Genomic DNA, 15,092 nt, shown 5'->3' on the forward strand with positions numbered 1-15,092 from the left:
GTGAGAAAAGGAGACTGGAGACATATTTGGAAGATACAGCCCACAGGACTCAGTGATGGGCGGGATGGGGGGTGAGGGACAGAATGAATTATGGATCAACAATTCCCAGGTTTTCTCTAGAGCAGCTGTGTTGGTGGTAGCTCTACTTTTTGAGATGGGAAGATCTGGAGAAGGACCAAGTTGGGATAGGAAGGGAATGGTGATGAATCAGGATTTCCATTGTGGATGTAAGTTTATAAGGACTTGAGTGTGAAGTCAAGAATCACCCCAACAGGGATGGTTGGCCCTCCTACTCAGGTCTCTCCCATCGACACCTCGCTAGACCCCCATTGTCTGCTTGCTTACCTGCAGTGACAGGGAGCTCTCTCCATGAGAAGCAGCTCCATTCACCCTCACACCCAGCTAGGACTATGACAAAATATTTCCTGCTTCTGGGATATAACCTGGGATCTGTCTCCCAGAATTTTCCCAGGAAAACTGCAGGATGAGACTCACCCCTCCTCCTAAGGACAGCCTTGCAGAGCTCTGGAGCAGGAACCTCCCCAAGTCTTCACAGCATTCCCTAAGCCCCTGCTCTGCACCAGGTCAAGATTTGGGTGCTGAGACCACAGAGATGAGTCAGACAGGAGCCCTACCCTTGAGAAGCATCTGGTCAGGAGCGGGTGAAAGGCAAATAAACAACCAATGACAAGCAGGATGACAGGCAGAGGGCAGCGCAGGAGGCCATAGGAACTTGTCCTCTTAGCACACAGCTCTGGTACCTTCTGAACTGTGCTCTGCCCTCATCGCCCACCCTGCACACAGCACTGTGTGGTTCAGAAAACATTTTCAGCCATGTGTGCTTCTTTTCTTCCACATCTCAGCTATGGGAGGCTGATATTATTGTCCCCACTTTCCAGAAAAGGAAACAGAGATTCAGAAAGGTCTTGTGACTTGCTTAAGGTCACACAGCCTATCAGTGGCTAAGGAGGAAGGGTAAGAAGGCCTGTCTGACTTTGGGTCCAGGACTCTTCCATGCCTCCAATGCCGGAGGCTCCATCACTCTGGCGACTTCTCTCTCTCTCTCTTTTTTTTTTCCTCTCTCTCTTTCTCTGTCTTTGCCACCCTTACACCCTCTCTGATCCAGAACAGGTAGCCACTCACACTAGAGCTGACATCGGGAAAACTGGGAGGTGGGCTCCTCTTTTACCCCCTGACCTCCCCCGAGCCCCTTCACCCTTAGGTCACTTCCTTTTCTGACCCCCAAGCTCCCACCAACTCCCTTTGTCCACAAGGTCCACATTGAAGAAAAGATGAAAAACAGCACCTGACTGGCAGGAAAACAGCTCAGTCACCTCCTCTGAGCCTCAGTCTCCCTTCAGAAAGACACAGCAGCTGGATTTGGTCATTCCTGGGGGTCTCCTTGCCTGCCCTGAGGGTCTCTCTGGGCAGGAATCAGGACTCACCTGTGAGTCCCAGCAGAAGGGTGGGCAGGAGGGAGCCCAGGACCCGCCCAGGTGTGGTAGCCATGGTGAGAGACTCACAGTGCTCCTGGTCTGTTCCTGGTGGCAACCACTGGATAAGGCCCTGAAAGAGCCCAGGAGCCACTGACCGGCCTCTGACAGCCTGGACCAGGCCTTATACTTCCCAGCTGCTCACCCCACCCCATTCCCTGCCATGCCTGGAGCAGAGGCTTGAGCCACAGTGAGAGAAGTGGTCACTGTGGCCAAGGCCCCCTTCCAAGCCCCAAACCTTCAGGCCTGAGGTGTCTAGCCAGGGAGGCATCTAGAGCCTTTCAATGGGCTCTGACTGTCTCTGATTCCCCATGAGCAAGACCAGGAAGTGGCAGAGCTCTGCCTCAAGCTTCAAGCCACAGAGCTGGCCTCTGATAGGCTGAGCCTTGATGTCCCTTCTCCTGGAGGCTCCTCCATGCTGAACAAGCAGCATCAAGAGCCTGCCCTGTCCCAGACCCAGACACGGCTTCTGGGAATGCAGAATGGATCAGATATGGGCCCAGAGGGTTGAGAAGTGAGCCTTGACATACACAACCACGTGCAACCAAGAAAGACCCTGGACTTTGAAACCCAACCCTTGCCTCACGGCTTAACTAGTCTTGAACAATGGCGGCATGGATTTCCCATGGCCCAGAATTGTCTACTAGGCTCCATGTTGGGGAAGCATGAATTTGAAACACAGCCACCAGTTTCCCTGACCTCCCTATGAAAACAGCCTCTCCCTTTGGTCTCTCTGCATTTCCTTACCCTACGTTACTTGGCTTTCCAATGGTCAGCCCTGATGTATATTATTTGTTTTTATCCATTTCCCTCATGAAAAGTAAATGATTTGCCCTGAAGACTACTGCTTTTTGTTCATAGCTGTAACCAGCAGCCACCCAGTGCTGGGCACAGAATAGATACTCGGTAATAACAAATGAACCTTTGGGGCCAGGTATGTTCTCAAGACTGATTACAAAGCAGCAGAGCCTGGCCTGCTCCCCAGCCATCCCATCTCTTTGGGGTCTGTATGCTCAGCTAAAGTGGAGGGAGAGGCTAGAGAGGAGTTTTCATCCTGGGGGAGGCTGTTATGGAAACTCCCCTGACCTCACAACCCTCCACCACTACTTAGCCAAGCAAGGCACCCCAAAATGACTCCTAGATATTAGGTGCCTGCAGGAGGAGGAGGCTGCCTCCTCTTTTTCCAGGTGTCTCCTGAAGCAACAGTGGATTTGCTGATTCACCTTAATGTTGCCCTGGGCAAGAGAAAAAGGAACTGAAAAGAGACAGCAGGGTAGAGTGACGGGGTGGCAGGGCAGCAGCTCAAGCTTCCTCCATGCAGAATGGCAAGGGGGTGAGGTCCATGGAGAGACCCGCATTGAAAGGGGGGAGCCAACCTTACAGCATCCCACTCAAGAGAGGTGACAACTGGCAAGAGGGCCTAGGAGTAAGAGACTGCAGCATAGACTCCAGCGGGGAGCTGTGAACCTGGATCAGATCATGCATAAGAGAGACTGTGCAGCAGACTGTGTACCCCCACAGCACACACACATGGGCACACACACATGCACATGCATGCATGCATGCACACATTCAGGATCCTCCTAGGAATCCACACCTGTGCCCTAGGAGGCAGCTGGCTTCCAGAGTCCAGCCATAGTGAACAGAGCATTGTTGGGTAAAAAAAGTCCCTCTTTTTCCATCTCCCCTCCCAGGCCCTAACACACCAGATGGTAGACAGACCCAATTCAGGGAAAGGAGGAGGAACAAAAGAATGCTTCACCTCCATCCCTTCCAGATCCCTCAGCAGGGACTTGGGGGCAGCACTGGGCTAGGGTGAGAGGAGGAAGTGGATGCTGAACTAGATGTAATGCTGGCATTTTCAACCAGACTAGTTTGGACTGGGCAGGGCCTGACACAGAATAGTTATTTTATAAAGTTTGATAAAATTATTCATCTACCCTCAGTTCCTTGGTGACACTAGCCACATTTCAGGCACTCAATAGTCACATGCGGCTACTGGCTACCATAGTTGACAGTGAGGTCTTGGGTGAAACATTCTTCATCAGGGAAGTCTTTTCTACCCTAATGTCTCCCCGTGGGTTCAAATACTTCTCTTGCAGATAATTTATCACAGTTATAATTAAATTGATAACTTGAAACTAGTTGCATAATAACTCTTTCCCTTATTAGACTGTAGGCTCTGGAGGACAGGGACCATGTCCTTGGTCACTAGTGTAAATAAGTGCTGGATGAATGTTTGTTGGATGGATGGATGGGTGGGTGGAATGGATGGATGGATGGATGGGTGGATCCATGGATAAACAGACTAAGAGGAAGGTATGTGCTACAGGGCAAGGGAAAGAAAGAAGCACTCCCACTGAGAAAGCAGAGAAGTCTTCCTGGAGGAAGTGGGCTCCTGTCTCAGCCCTCCAGCTTAATCATACCATCTACACAGAAGGAGAAGACTGGCAATACTGGGGCTAAGCTGCAGTGGGTGGGTAGCCATGGGCAGCCTGCCTTGTGGGGCTGCAAGGCTGAAGGGGAAGTGGAGAAGATGAGGTTTTCCAAGGGGTGGCCTGAGGAATGCCAAAGTACCCACAGGGCTCGCCCAGGCTGGGCCATGCGTCCACTGGGTAAGGCTTGGCTTCCTCTGAGTAGAGTCACGTCAGTCTCCTTCTTTATTCTAGCACCGGCAAGAACTGGCTGTCACCTACTCTATAAGCACCACCTTTTATAGGAGCTGGGGATCCAAGAGCCCTCATCATGAATATGGGCCCCTGTGCTGGCCTAACAGGCTGAGGGCCCAGAGAGGAGAGAGAGCTGCTAGTTCTTCAGAAAAGGGACACTGGGCCAGGTGCAGTGGCTCATGCCTGTAATCCCAGCACTTTGGGAGGCCGAGGCAGGTGGATCATGAGGTCAGGAGTTCGAGACCAGCCTGACCAACATGGTGAAACCCTGTCTCTACTAAAAATAGAAAAATTAGCTGTGCATGGTGGCATGCGCCTGTAATCCTAGCTACTCAGGAGGCTGAGGCAAGAGAATCACTTGAACCCAGGAGGCAAAGGTTGCAGTGAGCCGAGATCACGCCAGTGCACTCCAGCCTGCGGACAGAGTGAGACTCTGTCTCAAAAAAAAAAAAAAGGACATTGATGCCCCTAAAATCCAACTCCTTGCTGCAAGGACCCATGGATCTTTTACCCTCACCCCATCTTCTTAGACTTACCCTTGACAAGCTGCACACGTCACTCTGAGCCTCCTGTGAACACAAGTCCCTGTCTCCCCAAGAAAATGATCAGCCTCCTTGAGGACAGGAACCCTTCCTTGTCCACTTGCTCCATGTCTGAGACCTCAGTGCCTCACATAGCCCCTGACACTGAATAGCCCCTGAATATGCATGTGTTAAATAAATGTGTTTCATTATTGATTTACTTATTCCTACAACAATTCTTTATAGAGTGTCAATTACATGGCAGGCATCATTTAGGGACACTGAGCAAGCGAGCAGTGAGCAAGATAGTAAAAATAAAGGAATAACTAGGCAGTATAATTCCAGGGAGGTTAACTGGTATGAAGAAAAATAAAGAAGTCAGGGACAGAGAGTGGAGGGGTATATTTTGGACTGTGTGCACAGGAAGCCTTCTCTGGGAAGGGTCTTGTGAGCTGAGACCTGAATGAAGGAAGTGGAAGTCATAGGGAGTTCTAGGAGAAGAATGTTCCAGAGAGAGGAATGCACTTGCAGGGCAGGCATGAGCTGGGCACATGTGAGCCACAGCAAGGTCACTGTGGTGGGAGCAGAGTGAGGGGACAGATGGTCATGGGAGAAACGGCAGGACTTAATCTTGGAGGCTGTGCTGATGAGGTTAGAGTGTAATCTGTGTGCAATGCCTTGGGCAGAGAGCAGTACCGGAGCAGGATCCAGGTCACAGATTGGAAACTCACACTCTGGTGGCTGTGTGTATGTGTGTGTTGGAGGAGGGACAGGCTGGAGGGGGGTAAGGAAGGAAGCACGGGAGAAGAGGAAGCAAGAGGCCACTGCAGTTGGGGATGGCTGGACACAGGACTCTGGAGCTGGGGGAGAGATAGGTGATGGAGACGGGGGATAGATATTTGCAAGCTGTCAACATGTGGATGGTTTCCACATGGACATTGCATAGGATGAGACCATCTCAGGAAAGAAGAGATTGGGGGAGAAGGAGAGGGGGAAGGAGGGTCCCAGGGCTGGGATTCTGATCTGGCTCTGCCACCAATTTGCAGGGTGACCTTGGGCCATCTCTCTGGGCTTTGGATTCTACAACTGGACATGGAGGGAACTGAGCCAGGTGATCTCTAAGGATCCTTCTTCTTTGAATATTCACAGGCCTAGTTTCATTTCCTGTACCCAGGAGTTTCAGTCTGGGCCGGGGCTCCACTCACCCCACTGCTGAGCCTGATGGCTATCTGACCCCTGCATTGCACAGGGCCCCACTCTCAGAGGGACCCGCACTTGATTTACTGCTCTGTTGTTACTGTTTTGAAACGTTTAATTATTCTGGGACATGCTCTGCTAATTACGTGGCCAGTGCTCCCATGTGCCTTTGGTCTACTGCTGTGAGGTGAGGCAGGAGCACTATTTGGCTGGTGGGAGGTCCCTCCGGTTGTTCGGTGCCAGGACTGAGGGCCCTTGCTGGACCCCTCTGAGGACTCCCCAGTCCCTGCTGTCATGAACACCACCCTCCCAATGCCTCCCCAGACTCTGCAATCCCAGAAAGACAACCTTGGCATTCCTGAACTTCCTTTTCCTCTTTCCTTCAGAAGCTGAACAAATAGTCAAGGGTAAATGCCAAAACCGTGGAATTCTGATATAGCCCGGGATTTCCGAAGATATGAGCCATGGTCTGACATGCAGATCACAGTCCTACCCCAGATGTAGAATCCTACAGAGGTCCTAAAATCTGCAGTTAAACAAACTAAACAAAATAGCCTTCTGACTGAGTTAAAACTTGAGAACTACTGATTTAAGCTAGTGACCCAGATGAGTTCAGGAAGATGACTTGATGGGGGCATTGATGCTGCCTGGATTGGGGGGTGGGGAGAAGGAGGGAAGCCAGGGAGAGATTAATTACTCAGCCATATGCTCCTTGTCCTTCAGGTCTCAGCTCAAATGTCCGCCCCCAGGAAGCCTTCCCTTGACTCCAGCACACAGTGAGCTGAGACCCTGTTCCAAGCTCCCTCAACTCCTGACCTTAGCAGAGCACCTTCTTATCATTGGTGATTGTCACTACTGCTAGACTGCATGCACCATGGAGGCCAGGAATGGGGACTCTCTTGGTCTCCATGGTATCTGCAACACCTAGCACAAGGTGTAGCACAAAGAAGATGCTCAACAAATACTTGTTCAATGAATGAATGAAGAGAGAGTTTGGATGTATAGAGCCAAGGGAATCTTTCAGTCCTAGGAATCTGATGCTTACCTTGGAGTGAAGGCTGGTTACTGCCTCTTGCCTGAGGAGACCCTATAGAGGGCTAGCACTAGAATTCCCCTCCCCTGGCTGATCTTAGAATGATGGAAAAAAGACTGACAAGGGAAAATTTAGACTAAGGTGTTAAAGGCTAACATACCATTTCACCCTTCAATATTGGTTGTGATTTCCAAAATGCTATTTGCTAACCCCACTGAGCATCTCACTGGGAAGATCCAAGCCATTGAGGAAAGAAAACAAGCAAAAGAGATTTAAGGGTTAAAGAAACCCTCTTTTGATATTTCACATAGTCCCAACAAACTTCTCTGCTGCAGGAGATGAAGACTTCAGCCACTACAGGTGGACTGACCCCAGTGACCCCTGTCTCCATGAGAGCAAGCAGATATAATAATGCGAGACGATGGGTGAAGATCAATGCCTTAACCCCGAAGAATGGCTTTAATGGTGGACTTCTAGGCTGTCAGCACTTAGGTGGGGCACATCTGTAGGAAGAGGAGAAGAAAAGGAAACTCAATGAGATCAGGTGATTTGCTTGATAACTTACAGAGAGGCCAGCAACCTAGATAGGAACAACTAAGACCAATGAGGAAGTTACAAGAGGCTCATTTCTGCTTAAGAGAAGGAAGAACTTTCTAACAATAAATGCTGTCCAGCAACGAAACTGTTTATCTTTTGGGGGGAACTTCCTTTCATCAGGGAAGTGTAAGTATAGAACTCCAGTTAGAGATGCTGGACAAGGAGTCTAGTTAGACTAGATAAGTGATTTTCAAACCATGGGTCACAAGGCCTTCATGGGGCATGAAATCGATTTAGTGGACCTAAACCAGCAATTTTTTTAAATGGAAAAGATATAAGAGAGAGGAAAGAAAAGAAGGAAACGGTGAGAAGGGAAAAGTTAGAAGATAGAAGAGGAGGTGAGGTGAGGAAAGAGAAAAGAAGAGGAATTATGTGAGTTTATCCCACATAGGAAGGACAAGAACTGTTCACTGAAACTTTCAGTGTGTGTGTGTGTGCATGAGTGTTTGTGTGTGTGTGCGCGCACGTGTGCGCACACACGCTAGGTGGCAATATAAAGTATATTACTAAGTGTGGGTGATAGTCAAAGAGATTGAACACCTGAGGAAGTTGATCTCTAAGATCCTTCAAACTTTGCAGTTATGTGACGTGAGGTCCTTAGGTTTTATGTATCAAATTATGAGAATAGGATTCTAAGATTCATTTATTTTGTTTTTTATTCATTTACTCCACATTTATTTGATACCTATTTTAAGCCATACTGGGTTCTAGGGGCAAAGAGATACATCAGAATCAGTTCCTGCCCTCGACTTAAGAGATGGAGATGAACATTTACACAGATCATTATAATACAGGGTAGTATATGCTTCAGTAAGCATTTGGCTAAGATTTATGCACCTTTCACCCAGCCCCCTGTGCAAACTGATTTTCTTAACTCCATTTTACAGATGGGAAAAATATCAAAGCTCAAATGGTCACACAAAGGGTGAATCAAGGTGCACCCAGCAGAACCAGAATTTGAACCTAAGACCACCAGGAGAGCCTGAATTTCTAACCGTCGGGCTCCACTGGGGTGTGAAGGGCAGGTGGGTGGGGTATGGAGGCTCAGAGAAGGAAGGCTGACTGCAGCAGCTGGGGGTGGGGTGGGGAAGAGGCCAGAGAAGACTTCATAGACAAGGGATCATTGAGCTATGTCTTGAAGGAAGAGGAGTTGGATGGCTTGACAAGTGGGCAAAGGTGTCACCTTCCATACAGCCAGCAGAAGCCGCTCGAAGGATAGCAAAAAGTGTGGGATGTACAGCAGGCAGACCTGGTGTGAATTTTAGTTCCAGCTTTTACTACCTGTGTGACCCTGGATATGTCGCCTAACCCCTCTAAACCTCCATTTCTTCATGCATTACATGGGAGTTATTATGAAATGAGAGATGATGCACCTAATGCATCTAGCATTAGCACAGTGCCTGGAAAATAATAGAAGCCTCATGCTAATTACAACCTATTTATGACAGTTTGCTGCCTATCAACTGAGTAACTTTGAGCAAATTGCCAGCCTCTCTGTGCCTCACTTCCCTCATCTTTAAAATGGGAATCACAATAGCACCTATCACATAAGGTTATGAAAATAAAATTAATACACGTGACATGCTTAGAAGAGTATGAGGCAAAAATCAGGTGGATGATAGAGGTAGGTCACTGTTAATACTTCTGTGTGCTACACACCATGCAGAGAGTTTTACCATTTTATTTATTAATTATGTTAACAAATGATCATTGAGGGTTTGCTAGGTTCCAGGCAATATTCAAGGTGCAGCAGAGAATACGAAGTAGGTAAGGACAAGGCTGGAGCCCTGGGCGGAATTTGTTTGCTGGGGAGTGGGAGGGAGAATAGGATTTGGCTAGGAGGTGAGATAACTGGTGAGAAATGAGGCTGGAGAGATGGAATGGGTCAGATCATAAAAATCGTTTTATGTCATGTCGTCCTATAAACAGTGGTGAGTCCATGGAGATTTTCAATCTGGGGGATTTTTATTCTTAGAATTTATGATTCTCCAGTGGTAAAACTCTATGACTCTACGTGCCAAAGTCTTTATGATTCCAAGATTATAGTCCTATGATTTTGTGACTCTTAATATTTCTTACTTGCTGTAGTAGGTTGATATTAAAAGTCCCCACAGTGGGGACTTGCGGTTTCAACTCTGACGTGCAAAGAACTCAGAAGTCGTTACTCCTGACCTTACAACAAGAAAATGCTGGATATGCCGAAAATCAATGACTTTCCTTGAACCCATTAGAAAACTGAGGTTGCAGAGCAAACTACCACCTAAAAATCTGGGGAGTCAGGTGAGTCCAGATAGATGTGACCCCAAATTTCTGCTTCCCTGCAGCAATGCCTAAGTCAGTTAGTGGGAATGCTTACATAGTAATTCTGATGAATTGCCAAGGCTACGTGCAGACTAGCATGGGAGGGAGAAGCATGAGAGGGAAGACCTCACACTCTTGCAGGTTTTTCCTCCAGAAAGCTCACCAAGTTCCAATGAGAAAGGTCCCCACGTGGCCCGAGCAGGGAGAGGCAAAGAAAGCTATGGTGAAGCCCTCCCAGGATCTCTTCCCTCATCTCCAGAGGGAAGGACTTTGGCAGAGGGCACTTCTGAAACTCTATCCTAGCTAGGCTAAAGGAGTTCTGCATCACTCCAGGCCTCTCCAGACTTCCTGTCCCATCTAGGGAGGAAAAAAGTGGTGGCAGAGGAGGGAGCTCTACCCCTGCAGGAAGAAGAAAAACACTTCTAAAGTCCACACTGCTGAAGCAAGAGGCCCCAGATTGAGACTTAATTAGAGGATTAGGGAATGCCCTCTGTCTCCCACACTCTAGCACATACCAATAAGGCTCCAGTAGAGTACAGTGACTTACAACTGCAAGACACAGACTCTCTGAGGAGCTGTACAAAGGAAAGTTCCAGAGCCAAGAGAGGAGAAAATAAGGACATTAAATGAATTGGAAGTCCCCGGTGCCTATAACTACAACAAGCATTAAATGCTGCCCAACTCCTAGCCAGATTAACATCAATCCTCACACTAAAGGTCTATTTACCTCAGTGTTTATTTTCTTATTCAACACGTCCAGCTTTCAGCAAAAATTTACAAAGCAAGCTGTGGAGGGTGAGCATCCCTAATCTGAAAATCTGAAATTTGAAATGCTCCAAAATCTGAAACTTTTTGAGGGCCAACATGACAACACAAGTGGAAAATTCTACACCTGATCTCATGGGATGGTCTGCAGGCAAAACACAGTCAAAACTTCGTTTCATGCACAAAATTTTTAAATACTGTATAGCTGGTTGCATTGGCATGCACCTGTAGTCCCAGCTACTCAGGAGGTTGGGGCAGGAGGATTGCTTGAGCCCAGCAGTTCAAGGCCAGCCTGGGCAACATAGCAGCACTCCATCTCTATATATATTTTATACACACACACACACACACAGACAGTATATGTGTGTATTTTATACACATAGTATAAAATTATACACTATAATTTTATATGCATAGTACATGGTATTAGTCCATTTTCATGCTGCTGATAAAAACATACCCAAGGCTGGGCAATTTACAAATAAAGAAGTTTAATTGGACTTACAGTTCCACGTGGCTGGGTAAGCCTCACAATCATGGTGGAAGGCAAGGAGAAGCAAGTCATGTCTTACATGGATGGCAGCAGGCAGAGAGAGCTTGCACAGGGAAACTCTCCTTGTTAAAACCATCAGATCTCATGAGATTTATTCACTGTCATGAGAACAGCATGGGAAAGACCTGCCCCCATAATTCAACTACCTCCTGCTAGGTCCCTCCCATAACACATGGGAATTCAAGATGAGATTTGGGGGGTGGGTGGGACACAGCCAAACCATATCACATAGTATAAAATTATCTTCAGGCTATGTGTGTAAGGTGTGTACGAAACATAAATGAATTTTGTGTTTAGACTTGGGTGCCACCTCCAAGATATGTCATTATGTATATGCAGACATGCCCCAATAAAAGATAAATAAAATCTAGAACACTTCTGGTCCTAAATATTTTAGGTAAGACATACTCAATCTATATTAGTTCCCCACGGCTGCTGTAACAAATTAGGACAGGCTGGGTGGCTAAAAACAACAGAATTTTATTCTGTTAATATTCTGGAGGCCAAAAATCCAAAATCAGAATCACCGGGCTGATACCAAGGTGTCAGCGGGGCTGTGCTCCCTCTTAAGGCTCTATAAGGGAGAATCCCTTCCTTGCCTCTCCCAGCTTCTAGTAGCTGCTGGCATTCCTTGGTTTGTAGCCAAATCACTCCAATCTCTTCCTCTCTGGTGATGTCACCTCCTCCTCTTCTGTGTATCAAATCTCCCTCTGTCTCCCTCTTATAAGGAGACATGTAGAAAGAAGTACAAAGTAGGAGGACCCACACTCTCAATTTCAAAACTTAAGATAAAGCTATAGTAATTAACACAGAATGATAATGACATTAGGTTATATAAACCAATATATAGACATATAGACGAGTGCAATAGAATTGAAAGTCCAGAAATAACCCCATAAAGTATATGGCCAGGGTGTTAAGTCCAGTCAGTGTGGAAAGAATAGCCTCTTCAACAGGTTGTGCTGAGACAACAGGATGTCCATGAACAAAAGAAATGAAGTTGGGTTCCTACATCACTCCATATGTAAAAATTGGCTCGAAATCAATCAGAGCCTGAATGTAAAAGCTAAAATCATAAAATTATTAGAAGAAAGCATAGTTGTAAACCTTCACAACCTTGGATTTGGCAGCAGTTGCAAAAGCATGAGCAATAAAAGAAAAAATAAATTAATTAAAATTAAAAACTTTTGTGCATCCAATGTTATCATCAAGAGAGTGAAAAGACAGCCTATGCAATGGGAGAAAATATTTGCAAATTATATGTCTAATAATATAATTATTAGAATATATTAAGAGCTCCTACAACTCAACAATGAAAGAGACAAACAACCCAATTAAAAAATGGGGAGAGGACTTGAATAAGCATTTTCCCGGAGAAGATACACAAATGTCCAATAAGCACAAGAAAATATGCTCAACGTCATTAGTCATTTAGGAAATACAAAATCAAAACCACTTCTTACCTAAGAGGATGGCTATTTACAAGTAACAACTAAAAAAAAAAAAAGAAGTGTTGGAAATGATGTGGAGAGATTGGAACCCTTGTTCATTGATGGTGAGGAAGTAAAAGGGTGCGGCCACTGTAGAAAAGTTTTCCAGTTTCTCAAAAAGCTAAACATAGAATTGCATATGATCCAGCAATTCCACTCCTAGCTTTACAGTGCAAAGAATTGAAAACAGGGACTATGATACTTGCATACCAATGTTCATTGCAACATTCTTCACAATAGCCAAAAGATGTTTTGGCTATTGTGAAGAATCAAGTGTCCATCAACAGAAAAATTACTAAACAAAATGTGGTATATACATATAATAGAATATTATTCAGCCATAGAAAAGAATAAAGTTCTGATAGATGCTGCAAAGGATCAATCTTGTAAACATTATTACGTTAAGTGAAATAAGGCTGATACAAAAGGACAAAACGTGTATAAGTCCACTTATATGAAATCCGCTTTGTGCATCTGCTTTGTTAAACAGTTTGGTGATTCTTTGATATGCTAAATATACAGTTACCATATGACTCAACAATTCCACTTTTAGGTATTTACCTAAGGGATTTGAAAACATATATCCACACAAAAACTCATACATCAATGTTCATAACAGCCTTGTTCATCAGAGCCAAAAGATGAAAATAACCCTAATGTCCATCAACTGATAAAAAAAAATGGGATGATGCAATAAAATATGACATCATACAATGGAATATTATCCAGTCATAAAAAGGAATGAATGTCTCAAAAAAAAAAGAAAAGGAATGAAGTAGTGATACATGGCCGCAGTGGCATGCACCTATAGTCCCAGCTACAGAGAAGGCTGGGGCAGGAGGATTGCTTGGATGAACATGGATGAACTCTGAAAACATTAAACTAAGTGAAAAAAGCCAGACACAATATAGAATCACATCATATGATTCCATTTATATGAAATGTCCAGAACAGGAAAATTCAGAGACGTAAAGTAGATTGGTGGTTGCCAGGTTCTCCAGGGAGGGGGAATGGGAAGTAATTGCTAATGGGTATGCATTTCTTTGTAGGGTAATTATATGTTTCTGGAATTCTTGTTGATAATTTCACCTTTTTTTTTTCTTTTTTGAGATGGAGTCTTGCTCTGTTGCCCAAGCTGGAGTGCAGTAGCACAATCTCAGGTCACTGCAACCTCTGCCTCCTGGGTTCAAGCAATTGATTCTCTTGCCTCAGCCTCCTGAGTAGCTGGGACTACAGGCACCCACCACCGAGCCTGGCTAATTTTTGTATTTTTAGTAAAGACAGGGTTTCACCATGTTGGTCAGACCTCAAGTGATCCACCTGCCTTGGCCTCCCAAAGTTCTGGGATTACAGGCATAAGCCGCCGTGCCCAGTGATAATTTCACATCTTTGTGAATACACACTAATCAGCACAGAACTGTACACTTGGAAAGGGTGAATTTTATGGTATGTGAACTATATCTCAATTTTTTAAGCAAGGGAATAGTATACTCACACTAATCAAAAGGATAGTGGAGTAGCTATTAATATATTCATTTTAGACAAAGCAGACTTTAGAATAAGAATGAGTATCAGAACTAATGAGGGTCATTCTATAATTATAAAGGAGTCAATTATCCAAGTAGTCATAATCATCTTAAGCTCCTAACAACAAGTGTCAAAATTCATGACATGAAATAGACAGAACTGAAAAGAGAAATAGACAAATCCACAATTACAGATGGAGACTTCAATACCCCTCTTTCAGTAATTAATAGATCAAACAGGCAGAAAATCAGTAAGGACACAGATGACCTGCACAGCACTATTAATTAACTTGATCTAATTAACACTTACAGAGTATTTCATCTAATAACAGCGGAATGCACATTCTTCTCAAACACTCATGGAATGTTCACCAGGACAGACCACATTCGGGACCATCACACACACCTTCACAAATTAAAAAGAATAGAAATCATACAAATTATGTTCTCAGATCACAAAAGAATTAAACTAGAAATCAAAAACAGAAAGCTGACTATAGTAGGAAATTAAACAGTATACCTTTAAATAAACCATGGGTCAAAAAAGAAGTCTCAAGAGAAATTAGAAAATACTTTGAACGAAATGAAAATAAAAATTATAAAAGTTTGTGTTATTTAGCTAATGTAGTGCATAAAAGGAAATTTATAGCATTCAATGTGTGTTAGAAAAGAAGAAATTCCAAAATCAGTAGCCTAAACTTCTACCTTAGCAAACTAAATAAAGAATGGAAAGTTAAATTTGTGACAATAGGAGAAAGAAAATAAAAATTAGAGCAGAAATCAGTGAAATTAAAAACAGAAAAACAATAGAGAAAATCAATAAAAGCCAAAAGCTAGTTCTTTATAAATATTAATAAAATTGATAAGCCCCTAGCCAGGCTAACCAAGGAAAAGCAAGTGAGAAGACACAAATTACTAACACTGAGAAAAAAAGAGGGGTCATTACC

At 44.9% G+C, this 15,092-nt stretch overlaps 1 gene segment (V, D, J or C); it reads right to left on the reverse strand.

Annotated features, from left to right (window-relative positions):
- Positions 1-15,092, reverse strand: part of LOC129474822 (signal-regulatory protein beta-1-like) — a 127,772-nt gene that overhangs the window by 14,214 nt on the left and 98,466 nt on the right.

Source organism: Symphalangus syndactylus, chromosome 24 (assembly GCF_028878055.3).
Source record: "Symphalangus syndactylus isolate Jambi chromosome 24, NHGRI_mSymSyn1-v2.1_pri, whole genome shotgun sequence".
Classification (NCBI taxonomy): domain Eukaryota; kingdom Metazoa; phylum Chordata; class Mammalia; order Primates; family Hylobatidae; genus Symphalangus; species Symphalangus syndactylus.